Genomic DNA, 15,177 nt, shown 5'->3' on the forward strand with positions numbered 1-15,177 from the left:
GAATATTCATCTATAAGTACAATTTTACAAAACACATAGAATACTATACCAGTATAGCTCTTTGAACTTACTATTTCTTATTAAAATCACATTTCACTCTCTTCAGACTTATTATAATACTAAATGCATTTACTCTAACTTCAAAAAACCCTACAGTCTTTCACAGTCTGAACAGTTTCAGTGTCCAAAGCCTCATCTGAAACTCAAGACAGTCTATTAAGTATAACCACTTGTAAAATCAAAAGGCAAATTACATACTTCCAACATACAATGACATAGAATAGACATTGCTATTCCAAAATGGAGGAATGGGCCATAGGGAAGAAATACTGGACCAAAGCAAGACTGAAGCATAGCATGGAAAACTCCAAATCCTGCAGTTCCAAGTTTAATATCAAAGGGCTTAGATAGTGTCACCATTCCATTCCAGCTTTGCTGACTGCAGCATACTTGTATCTCTTGATCTGATTCTACTCCCTGTATGTAGACGTCCTTGGCGGATATCCTACTACTCTGGTACCTCCAACATCCTGAGGTCTCCAATGCCATCTAAAATTTATTTCACAGCTTCACAGAATGGGCACTCAGGACATCCATGCAGGAACGTCACTAACCACACATCTGGCCTCAGGGGTTTTCTTAAACCTATAGGAAGACTTCACAACCCCTTTGCTCATGTTTTGTTTATGAGTCTATGGCCAGAACCACATGGAGGACACTACCAAATTTGGCTGCCTACTTGGAGTGGAGTCTGGCCCTCCCTCTAAACTATATTTGTACAAACTTTCCTTTGTAGATGCTTTTCTTGTGCGGAGAAATTTCCTTGGGCATTTTCCTTTCACAAATAGTAGGATTAGTTGGGTAAGGTCTTTCCTTGAGGACACCATTCACCTTATTCTATTTCACATCACCACAATCCTCCACTCCAACATTAAATTTCCTGTTGCTCATTTCCTCCCAGTACTATATATTTCATATTTCTCTTTGCCCTATTTGTATTTTTCATTTTAGACCTGTATAAGAGTGTTCACTAATAACCATACAACAGAGTCAGTATTAGGCTTTCTTGATATTGCCTCTGCCAAAAAAAAAAATACTCCAAAAACTCTCAATTTAACATCAGGCAGATTCATAGGATAAAGGCAAAAAGCAGCCACAAGCGTCCCTGCATAAGTCCCAGGTTTCAAACAGCCAACTCATGCATTGAGCACAGGACCAGGTACCACTGCCTAGATGCCTCCCAAACAGATCAAGGAGGTGGGAATAGGGGGTGGGCTGGGGGGAAGGGGAGGGGGCAGGAGCAGGGAGAACAAGGGAGTCTGTGGCTGATATGTAGAACTGAATGGTATTATAAAATGAGATAAAAGGGGAAAAAAAGCAGCTACAATATTTGCAAAAATATCCCAAGAATTTTGGTCTCTCTCTGAGTTGTTCCCTCTGAAAGCTTTTGAACTGGACCTCCATTGTCTATATTGCTCTTAACACTACTGTCTTCCAAGCTCCTATTAGGATGGCCCTTAAGCCCCACTTACATCACTCAACTACTTTCCTAGTTCAAAGTCCCAATAAATAGTGGCTGGGTTATTAAATTAAAAGAATATTTCTCATCAAATAGAATTTATATCTTTGCTTGGGAAGGACACATGCCTTTAATCCCAGGAAGTGATGGCAGAACAAAGAAAGGTATATAAGGAGTGAGGAAACAGGAACTCACGCTCTGGAGGTTGAGGAGTTGGTATGGTGAGGTTGGCTGTGGCTTGTTCTGTTTCTCTGATCTTTCAGCATTCACCCCAATATCTGTCTCCAGGTTTTTTTTTATTAATAAAACCATTTAGCATTTCATGTTACAAACATTGCATTATCACACTCAGGCATTCATAAATTTAATAGGTAATTTTTCCACTCTCACAGTCTTAAGAAGTCATGAAATTTGAGAAAATGTTAACACAAACATCTTATTCACAAACTAATGTCTTAGAGCCTTATAAACATTCATCTTGGGGTAGAAGTATTTCTATAATCTTTGTTAGTTATAAGTGAAATCCACAACAGGTTTTGTTTATAATTTAGCCATAGGATTCATCTTTAAGGTGATATATTGCGAAAGAATGCAAGCATCTTAGTGTCATTTCCTATATTCTGATTTTTTAAAGATAATTTGTGTTTCTAACTAGACTAGAAAGACTACAGTCTATAGAAGTTTACATACATGCCTGATAGATATATTGCGACCTAGAAAATCTATTCTAATGGTAATATATTGAGTTGCCTCTTTAAGGAAATTGCAAAAGCAGCCTTAATGACTGTCAGAAATAGTTCCATTCAGACTATGTGATGACTTTCATTTCATCTATACTTCTTGGCAGTGTTCCTTACTTACAATCTAATTATTTTGCATTAGTTTACCAGGATTTGCATATATATCTTGACCCAGTCAACAAAAGTCCAAACATTTTAACCTATTTGCTTGCTTTTTCATCTTTTCCAAGTTCTATTTGTAGTATAATCATCTAACAGACTGGTCTCCTTTTAATAGGGTTTTTAAATCACTTTATTATTAATATACTTTTTGTGTCATATAATATGCATGCTGTATGAATGTAAAATGAATTCTTGAACTCATTATACATGTAATTTATTTTAATTTTGAACATGTCTTTTGTGGAGTCATCTGGTTATTCTGTTGTACTTTGCCATTAGTATTGAAAGATGATGTCTTCAGTTTTTAAAATGTAGGTAAAATTAGAGCCTTTGATTAGGCTAATGTATAATTAAGATTTTACAATTAAGAATTTGATATTTAAAACATTAAAACCATCAAAGTAAAACCTTATACTTTTAACATTTTAACTTAAGAAATGAAAAATCTCTTACAGTTGCCATGAAAACCAAAGAGTAATAACCATGTTAAGTTCTGAATATAATCAATGGACCTGGCTTATCTCCTCCACCTGTAATAATGTCAAAGCTCTTTCTGGTTATGGCTTTCCGGCGGATGGGTGGATTCAGTGGGTAGGCAGTCCTCATGACCTTTTTCACGTACTGGAGATAACTTAGTCATTTTCCACTTCTCAGCTACAGTATTTCGTTTGAATGCTGTGAACTTTTAAAAAATGTCACTAAAATGTTAACTATTTTTTTCTTTACACATGTGAATTTTGACTACACTAGCATTGGTACCAAAAAAGTCTACTGCAAATATCTTTAACAAACACTATAGTTATTTCTGAGTTTATAGATAATCACATTTCCTACTTGAATGTATAATTTACTACATCTGAGAAGATATGGAAAGTGATCACCAGTTTAGTTTCTTATATTAATTAATTTCACAGTTTTATTGTAATTAACTCTTTTTTTTTTTTTTTTTTTTTTTTTTTTTTTTTTTTTTTTTTTTTGGTTTTTCGAGACAGGGTTTCTCTGCGTAGCTTTGTGCCTTTCCTGGAACTCACTTGGTAGCCCAGGCTGGCCTCGAACTCACAGAGATCCGCCTGGCTCTGCCTCCCGAGTGCTGGGATTAAAGGCGTGCGCCACCACCGCCCCGCATAATTAACTCATTTTATCTTACTTTTTTTTTACTTATTGACAGTTTAGTGTGGGTGTGGGTATGTGATTGAGAGACAGAGAGACAGAGAGACAGAGGACGGAAGGGAGGAAGGGTACATGAGCTGGCTCTTTGGATCTGGTGGGATGCATTGCTCAACTTTGATGCAGGGGGAGTAGCTTGGTCCTGCTTCAACTTGATATGCCATGCTTTGTTGACTGCCATGGGAGGCCTTTACCTCTTCTGAGGATCGAATGGGGTCACATAGAAAGGAGGTTGGGGGAGGGGATGGGAGGAGAGGAGGGAGGAGAAACTGTTGTTGATATGTCAAATAAATTTAAAAAAAAAAAGGAGTTAAGAGCACAGCACAGGACATAAATGTAGCCATTTTGAGTTTTTTTTATCCTGTTACTATTATTGCATGTCGATTTGAACTGAGCATAATGACCAGCAAGTAAGCATTTTAAAACATGATCCACATTTGTTAAGAATTAAAGATTTAAAAAGCGATACCATTCTACTACACGCTCATAGGAGTCACTGATAGAAAAATCTGATGAGAGGTTGGGCTGGTAAGGCTGCAGAGCAATAGAACAAGGACAGTAAAGGCATTCTCCTTAGGAAGGCACCTGGGCAGTGGTGTTGGAAACAATTCTGCGTTTCATAGTGCAAAATGATTCCACCAGCAAACTGTGTTTGTGGGTTGAAGCAACTGATCGGCGACATGCTTCCATGGTAATTCTGAACACCTGAAAATGAGTAATCCTAGGGACTGCAGGCTCAGTGAGACGCAAAGTGACTCTTCTAGAGGTTTTCTGAGGGTCCTACTTAGATCTCCCCCTTTGAAGTGGATTTTCTAGGATTTCCCATTCCACAGAATAGAAAGCTGACAATTACATTAACTTAGGGTAAAAACCACACACCCTCTTAGACTGAGATAGAAGGCCACTTATACAGTTAAGGGTCGGAAAAAGAATAATGACCCTAAAATGTAAAAGCTTAACATTAGGAATGAATGTTAGTTACAACTTCTATTTAACCTGGAAATCTAGGTAAAAAAGGAAGTAGAGCTGGGAAGTGGTGGTGCACACCTTTGATCTCAGCACTTGGGAGTTTAAGGCCAGCCTGGTCTGCAGAGAGAGAGATCCAGGACAGCTAGGACTACACGGAGAAACCCTGTCTTGACCCCACCTCCCCAAAAAAGAGGAAATAGAAATTGAAATTACTAGTCTAAATATTGGGAAAAATTAAATTGTGGTCATTTTCTGATGATATACCATGAGTTACCCGATTAGACCTGATGGGAAATGCAATGAATTATGTATGGGTTTTCCTTCTCAAGTTCTTACCATACTTTATTCTGAGCCATTTCCTAGGAACCTGTGTATGGACCTTGCCAGAGTCCATCTACTTGGCCAGTATTTTTATTAAAGCTTGCTTCAAATTTGGCTTTTGGGGAGGGGTGTACAGTGAACTTTATTGATGGTGTTCAAGAGAGCAGGGCTCCCTAAGCCCCTCCTGTTGTTCTGGGGGTCTGGGATGGAAACTGTGAGGGAGATGCTCAGTATCGGGGGCTGAGATGGGACAGGAACTGCTCAGCAGCCGAGAGTCTCTCTTGTTGTCCTTGCTGGGGTGGGTGGTCCAGGGTGGGCTTCTTACTCCTTGGAGGCCATGTAGGCCATGAGGTCCACCACCCTGTTGCTGTAGCCAAATTCATTGTCGTACCGGGAAAAATAAGCTTCACAATGTTGTCATTGAGAGCAATGCCAGCCCCAGATCGAAGGTGGAAGAGTGGGGGTCACTGTTGAAGTCGCAGGAGACAACCTGGTCCTCAGTGTAGCCCAGGATGCCCTCTAGTGGTCCCTCCGACGCCTGCTTCACCACCTTCTTGATGTCGTCATACTTGGCAGGTTTCTGCAGGCGGCATGTCAGATCCACGACAGACACATTGGGGGTAGGAACACGGAAGGCCATGCCTGTGAGTTTCCCGTTCAGCTCTGGGATGACCTTGCCCACAGCCTGGGCGGCACAAGTGGATGCAGGGATGATGTTCTGGGCAGCCCCATGGCCATCACGCCGCAGCTTCCCAGAGGGGCCATCCACAGTCTCTGGGTGGCAGTGATGGCGTGGACTGTGGTCATAAGTCCTTCCACAATGCCAAAGTTGTCATGGATGACCTTGGCCAGGGGGGCTAAGCAGTTGGTGGTACAGGAAGCATTGCTGATAATCTTGAGTGAATTGTTGTACTTCTCATGGTTCATACCCATCACAAACAGTGGGGGCATCAGCAGAAGGGGCTGAGATGATGACCCTTTCAGCCCCACCCTTCAGGTGGGCCCCAGCCTTCTCCATGGTGGTGAAGACACCAGTGGACTCCACAACATACTCGGCTCCAGCCTCACCCCACTTGATGTTGGCGGGATCTCGCTCCTGGAAGATGGTGATGGCCTTCCCGTTGATGACCAGCTTCCCGTTCTCAGCCTTGACTGTGCCGTTGGACTTGCTACGGGTAGAGTCATACTTAAACATGCAGACCATGTAGTTGAGGTCGATGAAGGGATCATCGATGGCAACAATATCAACTTTGCCAGACTGGAAGGCAGCCCTGGCCAAATCCGTTCACTCTGACCTTCACCATCGTGTCTCAGGAACGAGGCTGGCACTGCACAGAAAGATGCGGCTGTCTCTGGAACAGGGAGGAGCAGAGAGCCCAAATTTGGCTTTGACTTGCGGTAGTGGTCTTATTTTCAATTGGTGGACCCGCAAAATGACTCAGCAGTTAAAAGTATTGATTTCTTTTCCAAAGGACCTGGGTTTGATTCCCAGCACCCACAGGGTGGTTTACAACCACCTGTATTCTAGTTCCTAAGGGTCCAATGCCCTCTTCTAGCCTCTGTGGACACTGGGCACATAAGTGGTGCGCGCACACACACACACATACACACACACACACACACACACACACACACACGAAGACAAAACAGACATGCACAGAAAATAAAACTATAAAAAAAATTAAAAAGAATATTCCCTTATAAGAAAGAAGAAAATGTGTGGCTTTGTGTGCATGCTGGCCTTAATGTAAATGATAGATTTACCCTACAATGAGAAAATAATTACAAGTGTTTTGAAAAGCAAGGGTATTCAACTCAAAGTATTGTTTCAACTCAAAACATTTCCTGTCTAACAGAACAATAAGTTTATACCTGCCTAGATTTCATGGAAATAGTTTTTACAGAGGTATATTTAGCTCTGTGTATCTCATCTTCCTTTGAGAGGATTGCTATATTCAGCATTCTGTCTTGATCACATGAGGCAGTTCCCCAGTTGGCAGCCCTGTTTGGGAGGTTTGGGATATGTGACCTTACTGGAGGAAGTGAATCACAGGTGACAGACTAAGAGGTCAAAGCCTCATGCCACTGAGAGTTAACTCTCTCTGCTTCCTGCTCCTGTCACCATACCTTCTGGGTGCTGCCATGGCTCCCCATCATCACCCACCATGACTCCTATCACTCTGGGACCATAAACCCAAATAAACTCTTCCTTATCTAAAAAAAGAAAAAAACCCAAAAAACTAAAAATAAAAATTCACAATGATTTAAAATAAATGATATGAATCAATAACTTGAAAAATCAATAAAATTTAGTTATCAACTATTGGAAAATAAAAGGTAAAGCTTTCATTTTAAAGATATAAGATTATAAAATATAAAAAAACTGCTGAATTGAATATTATAATGTCAGATTTATGACTGACACAAACTGGAAGTATATATTTATAGGATGGGATTTAATACATTAAGGACATGATTTTAACTTGTCCTTGTTAATAAATGTAGTTTCTGGTAAAAGTTTTATCAGTTTATGTGTGTAAAAAACTGACATGGTGACTTCTAATTTATTTGTTTCTGTACATGGAACTCTTCAGCCAAAGCAGCCATGTGTAAAAGCATCACTAGTGTGTGATTATAACCAGTGCCCAGATTTCTATAAATCCACTTTTGATAAGACAGTGTCATAACTGACATAGGGGTAAACAAATGGAAGAGTATATTTAACGGACATTGCTATAGAGATTCTAAGAAAATACAGTATCGCAGGGAAGTTGGTCTCATCAACACTCATACAGTTGGCCTTTCACATGGGAAAAAAGTAAGAGCTACCTTACGGTCACAAACAGAACCAGGTCTAGATGTGTTGTGTATTCAAGCATGAAAAGTAAATTCAATACAACTAGAGAAAATGAAATAGAAGAATGTCTCTAAGAGTCTTTGTTGCTATGAAAAAATACCCCAACAAAAGCCATTTAAGGTGGAAAGGGTTGATTGTAGCTCACAGCTGAGTCCATCATGGCAGTGACATCAGGCAGCTGAGCCTGAAGCAGCTGGTCACATTGCATCTGCATTAAAGAAGCAAAAAGTAATGAATCCATGTTGCTGCTCACTTCCTTTTTCCATTTATACAATCTAGAATACAAACAAGGGAATGGGTGCTAAAAACATTGGGTAGGTCTTCCTGGTTCAATTACTGTAATAATGATGACTTCCATAGGCATGCCCAAAGTCTTATAGCCCATGGGATTCTAGATTCTGTCAAGTTGACAGTTAACACCAACTACCATAGGGACATTTTATACATACATACATACATACATACATACACATATACATTCATACATATATGGCTTATGACATTTCATGATGCTGTAACAGAATAATATAGAGTGATTTGCTTATAAACATAATACATTTGTTCCCCAAATTTTGAAAGCTGGAATTTTGAGATCAGACTTTAGTGTCCTTGGGTTTTGGTAAGAGCTTTCTCAGGCTTGCATTTGAGTTCCTAGGTTTTGCATCTTTATAGAGCAGAAAGCTAGCTACCTGCTTCTCTCTCATGTAAGAGCACTGATCACTTTCATGACAGAAGCCTCTACAAACAAGTACTTATTTATTGAACCACTTCATACCAACATATCAGGGAATAGAGTTTCAGAATGTGGACTTTGGGGAAACACAAACATAAGTGGATTCATGGTAGTGTCATGCCGCTTCATTTCTATTAACATAGCTAAAATACAAGAAAGAGATAGAGACAAGAGACACAGGACACTGGAAAAAATGTAGAAAAAAATGAAATTCCTAGATACCTGCAGAAACTGCTTGTTCAGTTCTGTAAATCTAAATGTGTAGATATTTGTCCCATTAGTAATTATTCCAGGTATATAACAGTAGTGTGTAGATGTACACATTAGCAAACATGGACATTGATGGACATTAGTGCTAATTTTTATAGCTGAAACTGAAAACTACTCACAAGTGTCAATCAGAAACAGAGTCTATAAAGTACTTTATTTTAGTGTTTATAAATTGAGTACAGGGAAGAACTGAGAAAGAATGTCATACTTAACCACAAGGATCTATATCCCAAGCCTAATGTGAATGCATGGAGCCAGATACAAACAGACATCTCTCTGTGGATCCATCAGGTGAAGACATGAGGTAGATTGAGGGGCTGAGCTTGGATGGAGACATAGGAGCTTAGATGAGTCCTGCTTCCACAGCAGTGCTTTTCTGAAAATCATTGTATCTTGTTTGCATACCTTTTCATATGCATGTCATACTTTAAAATAAATATTTATTAAGTAAATACATGAGTAGTTGTGATAGTTAAGTTTGTGTAGCAGAAATCTAAAGTGAGAAGTAGAGAAAATAGAAAAGTTATACACAATATCGTCTTACCTGAGAATTTTCTAGAAACTGACAGTGACCTAGTGTTCTCAGAACTTAAATCAAATCAAAACAAAACAAAAAACTTCAGATGTTTTTGTGTCAGATATAGTTTGTATTGTAGGAAGTATTGTAGGAAGGAATGGAGAAAATCAGCTTCTGGAATAGGTAAGAAATTAAACAGGAGCACAGATAATTCAGACTATGCAATCAAGTAAGAAGCAGAAACAACAGAGGGAGGCCGTCACAAGTTAGGTGTGGGGACACTACTGAGATCTTCCCAGAGGTTTGGGAGGAAGCTTTCCTGTATGTTAAAAGACAGTGCAGAAGCTCAGCTGCAGCTGGTGAGTAAATGGGGTGGTTTGTGAGGTCCGGCGACAGAGCAGGAGAGAGTGTGAAATTTCCTCTTTCAATACTGCTTCAAATTCTCTGCAAAGGACAATTCAGTTTCTGTGTAGCTGAAAGTTTTCCTTTATTGCAGCTGCCAGCAGTCCAGACAAATCTCTCCCACTCAAGTCCCCCAAGTAAACACACAGAGGCTTATGTTAATTATAACTGCTTGGCCATTAGTTCAGACTTATTACTGACTAGGTCTTACACTTAAATTAACCCATAGTTCTTATTTATGTTTAGCCACGTGGCTTGGTACTTTTTCTCAGTTCTGCCTTGTCATCTTGCTTCCTCTGTGTCTGGCTGGTGACTCCTGACTCAGCCTTCCTCTTCCCAGAATTCTCCTTGTCTGCTTATCCATCCTGTACTTCCTGCTTGGCTACTGGCCAATCAGCATTTTATTTATCAACCAATCAGAGCAACACACATTCACAGCATACAGAACAATATTCCACAGCATTTCTGGGTTCCTGACTCTGAGGTATACCATGATATTGCATATCATGTTGCTTCATTGTATCCTCTAATTATTTGAAAGAGTGAAACTTTGAAGGACCATATTCTATAACAATGCTGACAGGAAAAATAGAAAACATTCTGCCAGTACTTTTAGTGTTGGGTAGAATTGGTAGAGTTATAATAGATGATTAGAAGGGCCATAAAATAGTTCAGCAAATGCAGATTTTTGAAACTGTCTGACATCAAAGCATATATTGCTGAGTCTGGAAGTAGTTTAGTGCTAGGCCACATGCCTGGCATATATGGGATCTTGGATAGAATTTTGAGTATCAAAATTGAATACGAATTTAATTGAAATAGAATTACATAACTTCCCCCATCTCTTTTCTCACTCCATCCACTCCCAGGAACTCTCCCTCCATCTCGTCCCCTGCTCAGAACACTCACAAGTTGATAGCCTATCTATATACATATGTGTGTGCATCTGCATGTGCACAGACATGTAAATGCAGCCTGCTGAGTCCATTCGTATTGTCTGTGTGTATATAGCTTCAGAGCTGACCACTCTGCATTGGACAGCCAATGCTGGGGCTCATCCATCCCTTCTCCCAGCACTCTCTAGGAGCCTGTATTCTTTGTCTAGAAGTAGGAACCTCCAAAAATTTCCCTCTTCCTTGTTAATATGCCCATTAACATTGCCATTGTTCCAATCATGTTTGTGCCTCCATTTCTAGGAGTTACTGTTTACAGAGGACTCTCTGGTATTCTGGTTCTTAAACTCTATCTGCTCCATCTTCTGTAATGTTCCCTGAGTAACACATGCAGGAGCTGTGCTAAGGATGTTTCTGTCGGGGCTGGGCTCCCCTTCATCCATTGATTTCTGCATTGTGTCCAGTTGTGGTTTTCTGTGATGATCTCCATTTGCTATAAAGAGAGGCTTCATGATGACAGATGGTAGTTACACTTATCTGTGGGTATAAGGGTGAGATTAAGAAAGATTTATGTCATAAACTAAGTATATATGCTGATCTAGTAATGTGGTAGTGGTAGATTATTTTTTCAAGTCCATGACCTTATTAGCCCTGGGGATCTGGTTATGTTTTCAGTACTGGAAATAATATCCCTATTGTTGAGTGTGCCTTCAGTCTAATTAGACAGCTGTTGGTTACTACTAACATGGGAGTAACAATTATTGCAACTTTAGGGATATCCTGCCATGTTGATATTTGACAAAGTGCCATTTTCTTTATTTAAAAAATATATACTGGAAGAAAGAGAACATCTTTAACAAATGGTACTGGGAAACTGGATGTGCTCATGCAGAAGAATAACATTATACTTATATCTATCATCCTGAGCAACATTTAGATCCAAGTGGACCAAAGTCCTCACTTTGAATCCTAAAATACTAAAACCGCTAGAAGGAAACATAGGCAGTTCCTTACATGATGTAGTTGTGGGAAAGGGCATTCTCAACAAGACTCCATTTGCCCTGGAATTAAGGCCAACATTTAACAATTGGGAGTTCATAAAACTAAAATGCTTCTGAAGAACAGCTAAAGCCACAGTCAGTTGAGTGAAGAAGAAACCCACTGAATGGCAAGAATCTTGTCAGCTATATACCTGGCAGGGGATGAATATCCAGAATATTCAAAGAATTCATAAAAAAAAGTCAAGCAAACAAATGATGCAGTCAAATATGGTGTAGTGATCTAAAGAGAATTCTCAATCAAAGAAATAGAAATGGCTAAGAAATACTTCAGAAATGTTCATTATCCCTAACAATTAAGAAAATACAAATTAAAACAACCTTGAGATTTCACATCACTCTAGTCAGAATTCTGAGATCAACAGAACTGATAACAAAGGCTGGCAAGGTTGTGGAGAAAGAGGAGCACTCATTCATTGTTAGTGAGAATACAAATTGGTGCATCCACTCTGGAAATTAGTGTGGAGAATCCTCAAAAACAACTGCAAATAAATGTACCACATGAGCCAGCTCTACTTTTCCTTGACCTTTATCCACTGAACTAAACATTGTACTTGACAGCCAGTGTTCTTAACTACTGAGTCAGTGCTCCAGCACAGAACTCCATTTTTGGAGGAAGACAGACCATAACCACAGAAGCGGAAGAGTATTGGACTGCTGGAAATCCAGAGAAGACACCTCACTGTAACAGTGCCTGTTGTGGGGCTGAGGAGATGGCTCAGGGTTTAGAGTGCTGGTTGCTCTCCCATAGGACCCAGGTTCAATTCCCGGCATCCATATCATGGTCCCAAACCAGTTGTAACTCCAGTTCTAGGGGATCCTACTCCCCGTATTCTGGCTTCTGAGAGTACCAGACACACTGTGGTACACTTACATATGTGTAGGAAAAACACTCAGACACATAAAATAAAAATAAAAAAATAAGATTACACATTGTTACATTTGTTTTGAAAAACATCCAAAGATTGATATCCTAATTGTTAGCATGAAATATGTTTTAAACTTCCCTCCCTTCCTTCTCTCTTTTATTCTCTCATACACATACATAGCTCTGCATTTTTATATACTGTATTTTATGACATTATTGGATATATAATATATCATAATCTTTCACTTTTAAAGACATCAGAATTTATCTCCTTTCCAGGAAGGTATTCTCTTCTGCAACCACAGAGCAGTGATAAAAATCAGGGATTCTCATTGTTACTATTTTATTATCTGTAATATAGATCTTATAATTCTCTGTTTGATTAATATTTCACATCCAGGACCATGCATTAGTCATTATGTTCCTTTAATCACCTTTACATTGGAACAGATTTTCAATCTTGGTCTTTTCTGGGCAGTGACTTTTTTGAAACTTTATTAATAGTTTCAATATTCTATCTTTTAACATGGATATACAACAAAAGCTAAGAGCTCCTTACCTTCTCATTTTCTTGTCTGACAAGGAATAAAGTGCTGCACCTAAGAAAAAAGTATTTTTTACTGTGGTTTGGAAAGACACTCATCATTCTCAGAAGAAAATGTATACTTTTAATCCTAGCAAGCATTTGAACAAATATGCACTAATAACCTCTCCTGGCTAAAGTGATTTAAGCAATATATTTTACAGAACATAGTGAATATATGCCATATTACTTAAAAGTTTACTGAAATCTATAACCAATGGAAGATTAGAGTATATTCTAATTTATTTCATTAGGCATTTGAGACAGAAACACAGCTTTAAAAATGTATTGATTCTCCCTCAACTGTAATTCACAGTTCAAGTACATTCATCATCATTTAGATGAAACATATATAAATTGTTCTTAGTTCAGATTAATTTTAAATCAGTTTTGCAAGCCATATGATACAGAATATAAATCTCCTAGGTGCACATTAGGCTACTCTTTGCTACAGGGATGCACTTTCAGAGAATTTTGGATTCTGAAAGCCATAGTCTGCACACGATTTCAGGAAGCTCAAATTCATAAAGGGCCTATCTTATGTTCAACACCATCTCTAGGCTTAAAATGGTGGGAATACAAAATGACTGATTTCCAATCTCTAGTGAGGGTGCCAGGCTTTCTGCTTCTCCTACATACATGTGAGTTAGGAAGAACAGAATTGTTACTTGATGTTTTCTCAATGGTTTAGAATTTCAGATTAGGTGTGGTCATCCATATCACTTCAGTTTTCTCACTGTGTCAAATTCTTAATAGCTGTCTCTTTGGTCATCACTACATCCTTACAGTTAAATCACTGATTCTGTTTCCCTCTGGCTTGCTGTAACTCTGAAGACTGTCTTTGTTCTTCCACTGTGTTGCTTTGCCCCTTTGTCAAAGGCTATTGATGTGGGCTATATTCCATAAACCTGCTGCTGTCCTTCGGTGCTTTGTTGCTTCAGCTTTCTAGCAAGTCTTCAAGTCCTCTAGTGCCCACATATCCTTTGATGTTAAACAGTAGCGTATTTGGAAGCCTTCCACTCTTAGTAAAATAATTATGGCAACATTTTCATTTCCTTGTTTTAGTAAATGTAAAAACCAGTGTGCAAAGTTCTTCCCAGACTTTTAAAATAGTATTCACTTTCTTGTTTGAAGCAATGTGATAAATATGTTACCCATTTTTATAATCAGGATGACTTTATAAAATAATATCCTACGTACAGTAACCAGTAGTATTTTCATCTATTGATTTTATGATAATACTTTTAAAACATTTAGATATTTTAATTTTCATAGCTACATAATGTATAGATGATGTGTAATCATTTACATTTACAAAGCTGCTCATTCCAACACTTGTGTCCTTTGAATACACCCACTTTTTGTTGCTTGAATCATAACTTTGTAATATGATGCTAAATGCTGAAACTTTAAGAAAAATTTCTGTTACATTCACACTGTGTTTGCCAAACGAGTCACTCTATTTTAGATAATATAGAGCTATGTTTTTCTCTAATGTATGGTGTCATCAACTCCTTGTAAGAAAGACTTCCAATATCATAAGTCTTTAGCATGAGGAGCCTTTAGGGAAGGGCATAGAAAGTGTCTGTGCCCCAAGTGACCTTAGTAAATTGTTCATTTCTTGATTCTGATGTAGATGGAGCCTTTGAACATCCACTCTATTTCTACTTTCTTGTCCCCAAATTCAGCTCTGCTAGTATCTCAGCTTCATGCTGAGCCTGTTAGAAATTAACTTCTATGATTGTGCTGTGTATCTAGCAGCATGCAAACTTAGGGCCTCACAAAATATTTCCCCAGCCTTTGGCTCCTGATGGTCCTCCTCACTTCATCATTTCCTAATAATGACAGACTCTCAACCTTCTGAAGTCAGTGATTTTTGCTTAGGAGTTGGTAAGGAATAGGCAATAGGTGATTTGATTTAGCTCTCTGTTCTCTTCAGTCCACTGTGGTCCCCAATTTTACACACACACACACACACACACACACACACACACACACACACACACACACACACTTTGAGTTTTGGAAAATCAGTGACATATTCTAGTTTTTCAGAATTAGGATCCAATTTCTCTAATCCTGTATTTCCTGTGTGTAAGGTTGGTAGGAGGAGAAACA

The 15,177-nt window shown here is 38.8% G+C and overlaps 1 protein-coding gene and 1 pseudogene across 1 annotated transcript in view; one reads left to right on the top strand and one right to left on the bottom strand.

Moving 5' to 3' along the window:
- Window positions 1–15,177, top strand: part of Stpg2 (sperm tail PG-rich repeat containing 2) — a 467,029-nt gene that overhangs the window by 445,521 nt on the left and 6,331 nt on the right. The gene's annotated exons all lie outside the window — the stretch shown is intronic.
- On the bottom strand, window positions 4,978–6,248 carry LOC102910587 (glyceraldehyde-3-phosphate dehydrogenase pseudogene; annotated as a pseudogene).

The sequence above is a fragment of the Peromyscus maniculatus genome, chromosome 6 (assembly GCF_049852395.1).
Source record: "Peromyscus maniculatus bairdii isolate BWxNUB_F1_BW_parent chromosome 6, HU_Pman_BW_mat_3.1, whole genome shotgun sequence".
NCBI classification, from domain to species: Eukaryota; Metazoa; Chordata; class Mammalia; order Rodentia; family Cricetidae; genus Peromyscus; species Peromyscus maniculatus.